Raw genomic sequence first — 9,003 nt, 5'->3', positions numbered from 1 at the left:
CATTGCATATATAACTACAATGAAAAGAAATCTTGGATGAATCCAAATAATTTTGATCACATATTGTAAATCATGACTAACATAGGAAACATGAGCATTTAAAATCAATGTTTATCCACAAAAGCTCAATTGATTGTAAGATTTTTAAATAGTCATTATATTATATTCTAAATACATAACAATCATCATAAAGAAAAAATAATACAAGTAGCATATGTATAATGAATTCATTAATAACCAAAAGAAATAATAAAATTAAACTTAGGTGTCATTCACATAATTTCAAGATGTAGATCATACTTCAATACATAAGGAACAGAGAAAAATGAAATGGAGAGTATATTTCTTTAAAATCAAGATAATATATATATACATATGTCATGTGTGTATGTATAAGTGGCCATCAAAATTGCAAAAGTAAGAGAGATCAAGTTAATACCCTTAAAAGCATATACTAACTAAAGAATGTTGAAAATCCTTGAATTACACAATAAACATATTTAGTTAGGCATCACAAAATATATGCTCTCAAAATTCAAGGAAATGGCAACAAATACCAAAAATTGCTCAAATATAATAGCTGGCATAATAGGTAAAAAAAACAGGCTAATGCACTTAAAGCATATGCTAATTAAAACATGTTGAAAATCCTTGAATTACACAATGCGCATATTTAGTTAGGCATCACAAAATTTATGCTCTCAAATTCAAGGGAATGGCGACAAAGAAAAACACCAAAAAAAATTGCTCAAATATAGTAGCTGGCATAATAGGCAAATATGCATATAGAAACAGAATACTTGCATCATTTACTTTAACATGTTTCTCTACCATCTTCATGATAGATAAATTGGGCTTCATAAGCAAATATGCGTGAAGAAAGAAAATAGTTACCTTACATGCTCATGATCATCAAATATGCTGTTCTTGGAGAGATTCAACATTTGTTGTCATTTAATTATTAGCACATATAGGAGATCTTCAAAATAAATAGCAATTTATGTGTGAATGATGTTTTGAAAAGTTCATACAAAATTAAAACATACATCTTTTGTTTCCTATATAAGCAACTGTTGTACATAAAAATTGTGTTATTATCACTATGCATTTAGCTAGTGATCCATCATTAATCATGCATTTTCTTAGCCTTTGTAATGATTTCCCCTTCCTTTCTTGTACAAACTACTCTTTTTAGTTATTTTGTTTGTAAAAAGCTGGAGCTGACCAAAAAACTCTGATAGACTGAGGACCAGCTTCTCTAGGACACACAATTCGTTTGTTGTCTGTGAAAGTACCTGTGATCTGTAAAGTTAGTTGGGCCCAATTCCTGTCACTGGCTATAAAAAGGCATGAAAGGGTTTTTGGGGAAAGAAAGATAAAGGGGCAAAAAGGTGGTGACTGGAGAGTTGGAAAAGGAACTTCTGAAGACTCTGAAAAGGGGCTGAAACAGGAGAAGAGTACTGGAAGACTGAAGACCAGATTTTTTGTGGACACATAAAGAGCTTTCCAAGCCCTATTGTGCTGTGTTTTTGCATAACTTTTATTCTTCCTATTTTCCTTTGTAATTAAGACATGGAAGTGTAAAACTTCTCTTAAGGTTTGGGATTAGCCCAAAGTGGTGATTGTTTGATGCGCTGTTACTTTTGTATGGATCTTTTGTGCTTAAAGGTAGATTTCTTTGAGTTGGCTTTTGATTCAAGTAACATAGCTTGTGAGTATGAAAGCCTTGCTTGCTTTATCTTAGAGATCAAGGTTAACTGAAAGGTTAGTCAAAGTCATGGAACCTATTAAATCACCCTGAATTTACTGAAAGGTAATTCTTGAGGGTTCATCATATAATCATTGATCTTATTAGGGTTTTGAAAGGGTTCATCTACCATGAAAGTAAGAGATGGCCTAATCAAGATCAACTTGTTATCTCTTGAAAGAGAGTGACAAGTAGTTGAGGATTATTACCCTTCAAATAATCTACCCAAACAAGGGTTTAGATTCAAACACATCATTCATTGCTCTTTGTGGTGAGTTCCCATCCAAATCGAATCCCGAGTGCACACTCCGCATCTTTTGTAACTCACGTTAAATCTAGAGCAATCGACTCTTTTCATGCAACTAACTTCCAACTCTTTCAGTCAGTAATTTCAAATTAATGTTAATACATGTTAGAAGGACTGAATGGTACCCTAAAGTTGTTCCAACCTTGACTCATTTGCGCATGCCTACAAATAGCTACTCAATGGTCAATGAAAGAATCTAGTATAATCTCTAACAATAATTTAAAACTTAAAATCAAATCAATCAAATGAGTATGATTCGAATGAGAAATGATTCTCCAAAAATTGTTATGTCTACTTATAGGAACAAGAAAAAAGAATGAAGGAAAAATTAACTTTATATCCTTGAAAAAAATATATCATCTGAGCACTAAATAGTAACAATAGTGTTTTACAAATAAGAATAACATTCCAATGTCCACCTACATAAAGAAATTAGAAGAAAATCCACTTCATATTTTTAAAAGATTTGATCATACGAGCACCAAATAGAAATAGTATAGTTTCATAAGAAAAACATAACTAGGGCCAGCTAGATATTTGGCAGAAACATTCCCATGCCCACTTAGTATTATCTTTGGAATAAAACAGTAACCTGCTTGCCCTTGGTGTGAACTATAAATAAGATTTTGTGAATGGAACCAAGCCAAGATAATACGTAATAGACATGAATTAAGTAAAAGCATTTGCTTGCCCAGGTAAACATAACAAAAAAGTACATAGTTAAGCATCTACCACATCCATAATGAACTGGTAATTAACTAATGCAGCTCGAAAAACAAAGCCTGTATTGTAGGCTCCACAACGATGGCAATGAAAAACTGAAAAAAACATGTTATTGATTAAAAAGATGAAATGATGCAAAAATAACCACAATGGCAATGAAAATTGAAAAAACGTGTAAGTAGCTACTTGTTGGTTGAGCAAAAGATATAGATGTGGGTCATGATAAACAAATTTTTTTAAGTGAAAAATGGAACAAAGGACACAAAAGTGAACTGATGAATGCTTTAGAGCTAAACTACTTCACCAACAACTAGCAATTTTACCAGAGTATCAATGGCCATAATAAACCACAATTTTCAAAATGAAAATCTATGATATTATGTTACCTTACTTTACATATCAGGAACACTATGTATATTTTTGTAAATGTTTTAGTCAGGTGAAAAATATCACAAATTTTTAATTAATGCATCAATTTTAGCAAATTAAACAAATCCAGCATCCATTGTTAGGTATTATTTCACCGCTCATTGATGGATAATTTTCAATAAGGTTTTAAGAAGCCAAAGTAATATCACAAATTTGTTTTGCTCGGATTCCACATACATTGGAATCTCATAAGACCAGAAATAATATCTAATTGGGAAATTAGATTGTCTACAACAGAAATATTAAAAATTCAAAAAGTTGGTTTGGGTAACAATTATCAAAAAAAGAAGTTGTGAAGACACATTCTAAATCTTGAAGGAAGATATATATTGCAAAACAATATTAAATAATATAGCGTAAGCGTAAGGGAAAAAAAAATCAGAACATGAAGAAAAACATTTCAACATAGACAGCTAAAGCATGGACAGAAGGTACAAACTATTTAAATAGATAAACAAATAAGAGTTCAAGCATTTGATAATATTATTAATCAATTATAAGTTGTAAGAACAAATGCATCTTTTGATGTCCATGCTTTGAAGAACTTAAATGAAACTTATTTCTTGATAATTTGAAGAAAAATGGCCATCTACAAAAAATGTTGAAAGAAAAAGATAAACATCATATTCATACCCTAATCAAGCATTTCTAGCAAATGTGAAAGAACTAATTTATTCGCTTCAGTTGTTTATGTTGCACATAAAATTATTGATGAAATTTCACATTCAATAATTTCGCATTTGCTATACAACACTTGTAAAGGATCATTTGAGTAAACAACAAACCATATGTGATGTTTCTAAAAATAGTTTATTAGAAATCACTTGATTTCCAGGGTACCACGCATATGCTAAGTTGAGAAGGAACTAGTCAACGTAACAGATGCAACTAGATTAATATTTGATGCAACTACCAAAAAATTATTAGACCATAACCACAGAAAAAAAAACACCACATAGTTGAGTGGCAAGTAATAGATGCACAAAATTTAAACGTAGAGGATCTCAGGAAATGGCATCATCGATTTCTGTTGCACATATAAATTGCATTACCAACATCATGCATTTAGATAGTATTCATGCATTTTTCCTAGTCTTTATTATTATTTTCCCCTTCTTTTTGTACAAACTACTCTTTCTAGTTGTTTTAATTGTAGGAAGCAGGAATTGAAACTGGAGACTGGGGAAATCCACAACCTGCCTGTGTACTACGAGAAGTACCTGTGGACTGTAAAGTGGCTGGGGCCCAGCTTCTATCTTTTGGATATAAAAGGATCAGAATGTGACTTCAGGGCAACAAGGAAGGCTGGGAGAAAAGGGCTGGCGGCTGGAAAGGGAAAAAGGAAGATCTGAAGACCTGGAGAGAGTTGAAGAAGGGAGGAGAGCTGGAAATTGAAGATAAAACCTTGTAGACATCATAGGGAGTCCTCTCAGCTTGTTGTGCTGCTTTCTGCAGACTTTCTTCTCTTCCTATCTTTTTCTTTGTAACTGAGATAATGTGTGAGTAGAACTTTTCTTAGGTTTGGGATTAGCCCGAGGTGTTATGTGTTTGATGTGTTGATACATTTTGTATGGATCTTTTATGCTTAATGGTAGATTTCTTGAGTTGATTTCTGATTTGTGTCAAAGCTTGTGATTGTGAAAGCATTGCTTGCTATCTTAGAGATCTAGGTTAACTGAAAGGATAACCTGGGTCTTGGAACCTCATTAATCACCCTGAACCTGCTAAAAGGCAGTTCTTGAGGGCTCATTGCTTAATCACTGTTTTTATTCAGGTTTTGAGAAGGGTTTATCTACCACGAAAGTAGGAGGTAGCCTTGATCAAGCCTAACTTGTTATTTCTTGAAAGAGAGTGACAAGTAGCTTAGGATTAATGCCCTTCAAGAGATCTGCCCAAATCTAGTTTAGATCCAGCACATAATTCATGTTATACCTTGTGGTGAGTTCCCAAACCTAAGTCTATTTTAATCTGAAGAAAGATCCACAGCCCTGTGTTCCTTCAGCCTTGATTGTGTTTTATTCCCTGCTTCTTGTTATTCCTAAATCCTACCTTTTTAATTGTCTAGATAATCTCTTGTTGCAATAGATTGGTAATCAATACTTGGTCCTCGTGGGATCGATACTTATTTACTACTTGGCAAAACCGTGCGCTTGCGGTTGTGCAACAAGTTCTTGGCACCGTTGCCGGGGACCATAGTGTTGATATTAATTGATTTGCAACCTGGTTAGACTAGGCATTTTATTCTCTGTTTTTCCCAATTAGTCCAATTGACTTAACTTGTTTTGTTTCTTTGCAGGTTAATTCTCATTCTATGCAAAGAAATCGAAGTCTTGGAAGTCTCTTGGAACCAGATCTAGAATTTGAGAAGGATTACCGGCTTCAATATCAAAGGAAAGAAAGCTTAAAGAGTCCTCACAAGGATCAAACATGGAAGATAACAGTAAAACTTTGAGAGATTTTGCAGCTCCGAGTGCTCAAGGATTGCAATCCAGCATTGCAAGACCACCTGTTGAAGCAAACAATTTTTCGATTGCAGACCAAAGACTTATGTCATTAATTCAGCCAGAATCGGCTTTGGAGGATCACCAGAGAGGATCCACACCTGCATCTCTCTGTTTTCCTTGAATATTGCGACACTGTTAAGCTCAATGGAGTCCCACAAGATGCAGTTAGACTTAGACTTTTTCCTTTCTCATTACGGGACAAGGCTCGAGCTTGGTTACACTCATTACCTGAAGGCCCTATCAAAACATGGGATCAATTGCTCCAAATTTTCCTTTCTAAATATTTCCCGCCAAGCAAAACAGCCCAGTTGCGGAACCAAATCACTGGTTTTTATCAAAAAGATGGTGAATCGTTGTATGAGGCTTGGGACATATTCAAGGAACTTATGAGACTATGCCCACACCATGACTTGGAGAAATGGCTGGTTGTTCAAACATTCTACAGTGGATTAAACTATAACTCTCGCATTTCAGTTGATGCTGCATCAGGAGGAGCTTTGATGAACAAAAAAGTGGATGACGCTTATAATTTGATTGAAGACATGGCTCTCAACCACTGCCAATGGGCAAGTGAAAGAAACACAACTCCAAAACCTGCAGGAAGACATGAGGTGGAGGCCTTAAACCTAATTGCAGCCAAGGTGGATGCTCTAACTCAAAAATTTGACAAACTGAATGCAAATGCTCCAACTATCGCCAATGTCACATGTGAAATCTGTGGTTCTATAGGACACTTAGCTACAAACTGTCAGTTGATCGCAGCCCCATCTTCAGAACCATCCATGGAGCAAATGAATTATCTAAACAACTTCAGTCAGAGACTTGTCAATGATCCATTCTCTAACACTTACAACCCTGGTTGGCGAAATCATCCTAATTTTTCTTACAAAAACAATCAACCTCATTTTGAGCAAAATTTTAGTTCTAATGCTCCTAGACAGCCACCAGGATTCCAGCAGAGAATTTCCAATCCACAACCTGTGCAGATATCAAATTTAGAGGCTTTGCTAGAGAACTTTGTTGCAACACAAGCCAAGCAAAATGAAGAGTTCAAGCAACAAGGTCAAGTCATGAATGAAGCACTCTGCACTTACTTCTAAGGTTGATTCCTTGGCTACCCACAACAAAAATGTCTGGAAAAATCAGATTGCCCAACAAGTCGGGCTCTTCATCCGACTCCCCGTGGATGTTTCCAGAAAGCCGAAATTAACCCAAGTGAGTACTGCAAAGCTATAACTCTGAGGAGTGGAAAACAATTGGAAGATCGCAAGTTAAAGCAAGCTGAAAATGAAAACATTAGGGTGAATCCAGCTGAAAAAAATGATACACAACAGCAAGTGGCTGAAGAAAATGGTGGAGATGCAGAGAAAGTTGATGAGGCACCAAGATACACACCCCCAAAACCTTACGTGCCACCAGTGCCATTTCCACAAAGACTAGCCAAGGCCAAGTTGGACAAGCAATTTGGAAAGTTTTTAGAAGTTCTTAAGAAGTTATACACCAACGTTCCTTTCACAGAAGCTTTGCAACAAATGCCATCATATGCGAAGTTTTTGAAGGATATTTTGTCTAAGAAAAGAAGATTAGAGGAGTATGAAACAGTGGCACTAACAGAAGAGTGCAGCGCCCTAATTCAAAATAAATTGCCTCCAAAACTTAAAGATCCGGGCAGCTTCTCGATTCCATGTGAAATTGGGACATCAACTTTTGAGAAGGCTCTATGTGATCTTGGTGCAAGTGTAAGCTTGATGCCTTTGTCGGTGTGCAAGAAGCTAGACATGGGAGAGTTGAAGCCGACAACCATTTCCTTGCAACTCGTGAACCGATCTGTCAAACATCCTATAGGTATTCTTGAAGACATCCCAATCAAAGTCCGTAAGTTCTTTGTACCCGCTGATTTTGTAGTATTAGAAATGGAGGAAGACACTCAAATTCCAATCATTCTTGGAAGACCTTTCTTGGCAATTGCAGGGGCACTTATTGATGTTAAAAATGGCAAGCTTTCCTTAACTGTTGGTGAAGAAAAAGTTGAATTTGATTTGGCTAACTCTGTTAAACACTCTTTTGTTGAAAGCTCATGTTGTAGGATTGATCTACTTGAACGAGTTCTCAAAGAGGAGCTGCCAAAACACATTTCCAAAGACCCCGCCCAGTTGTGCTTGGTACAAGAGGAGCTGGAAGACAATGAAGATGTTGAGAGCGAAGATTGTGCTCAGCTGTTGCAGTCCAAGAAATTCCTGCAGAACCAGCAAGCTGGAACTGGAATTCTGGAACCAGTTTCCACAATACACAACCCAGAAGACTGTAAAGCTCCCAAGGTAGAACTAAAACCTCTTCCATCCACTCTCAGGTATGAATTCCTTGGACCCAATTCTACATATCCTGTGATTATTAATGCTGATCTAAGCATGATGGAATCTGAAAAACTTCTCCATGAGCTTAGATTACACCAAAGGGCCATAGGATACACCATAGATGATTTGAAAGGAATACAACCTTCAGGTTGCATGCACAGAATTCTACTTGAACCTGATTACAAACCTTCCATTGAGCACCAAAGAAGATTAAACCCCAATATGAAGGAAGTTGTTAGGAAAGAAGTGCTCAAATTGCTGGATGCCGGTGTGATTTACCCAATTTCCGATAGTGAGTGGGTCAGCCCTGTGCAAGTAGTTCCCAAAAGATGAGGTATGACCATTGTGAAAAACGAAAATGATGAATTAATCCCAACTAGAACAGTCACGGGCTGGAGGATATGCATTGATTATAGGAAATTAAACAAGGCAACAAGGAAAGACCACTACCCACTCCCCTTTATAGATCAAATGCTAGAAAGGTTGGCTAAACACTCTCATTTCTGTTACTTAGATGGCTTTTCAGGTTTTTACCAAATTCCTATCCATCCTAGTGACCAACACAAGACCACATTCACTTGCCTCTACGGCACTTTTGCCTATAGGAGGATGCCATTTGGTCTTTGTAATGCTCCCGCCACTTTTCAACATTGCATGACAGTCATTTTTTCAGACTTTATTAAAAACATCATGGAAATTTTTGTGGATGACTTTTCGGTGTATGGCACGACCTTTGATGAATGCTTAGCTAACTTGTCTAAGGTGCTATACAGGTGTCAAGAAATGAACCTCATCCTTAACTGGGAGAAGTGCCATTTCATGGTACAGGACGGCATTGTGCTGGGACATGTGTCCGAACGTGGCATTGAAGTAGACAAAGCAAAGGTGGAAGTCACAGAAAGAATGCAGCCACCGACCACAGTTAAAGCAGTCCGTAGT

General features: G+C 36.3%; 1 non-coding gene across 1 annotated transcript; it reads right to left on the bottom strand.

Moving 5' to 3' along the window:
- Nucleotides 1-6,016: 6,016 nt before the first annotated feature.
- LOC120255559 lies at nucleotides 6,017-6,122 on the bottom strand. Its single transcript, XR_005535036.1, has one exon. It is a non-coding gene; the product is annotated as a small nucleolar RNA R71 (small nucleolar RNA).
- Nucleotides 6,123-9,003: the final 2,881 nt, after the last annotated feature.

The sequence above is a fragment of the Dioscorea cayenensis genome, unplaced genomic scaffold (genome assembly GCF_009730915.1).
Source record: "Dioscorea cayenensis subsp. rotundata cultivar TDr96_F1 unplaced genomic scaffold, TDr96_F1_v2_PseudoChromosome.rev07_lg8_w22 25.fasta BLBR01001072.1, whole genome shotgun sequence".
In the NCBI taxonomy this organism is placed as follows: domain Eukaryota; kingdom Viridiplantae; phylum Streptophyta; class Magnoliopsida; order Dioscoreales; family Dioscoreaceae; genus Dioscorea; species Dioscorea cayenensis.
The sequence above is the reverse complement of the archived record's forward strand: the minus strand, read 5'-3'. Positions and strand labels throughout refer to the sequence as shown.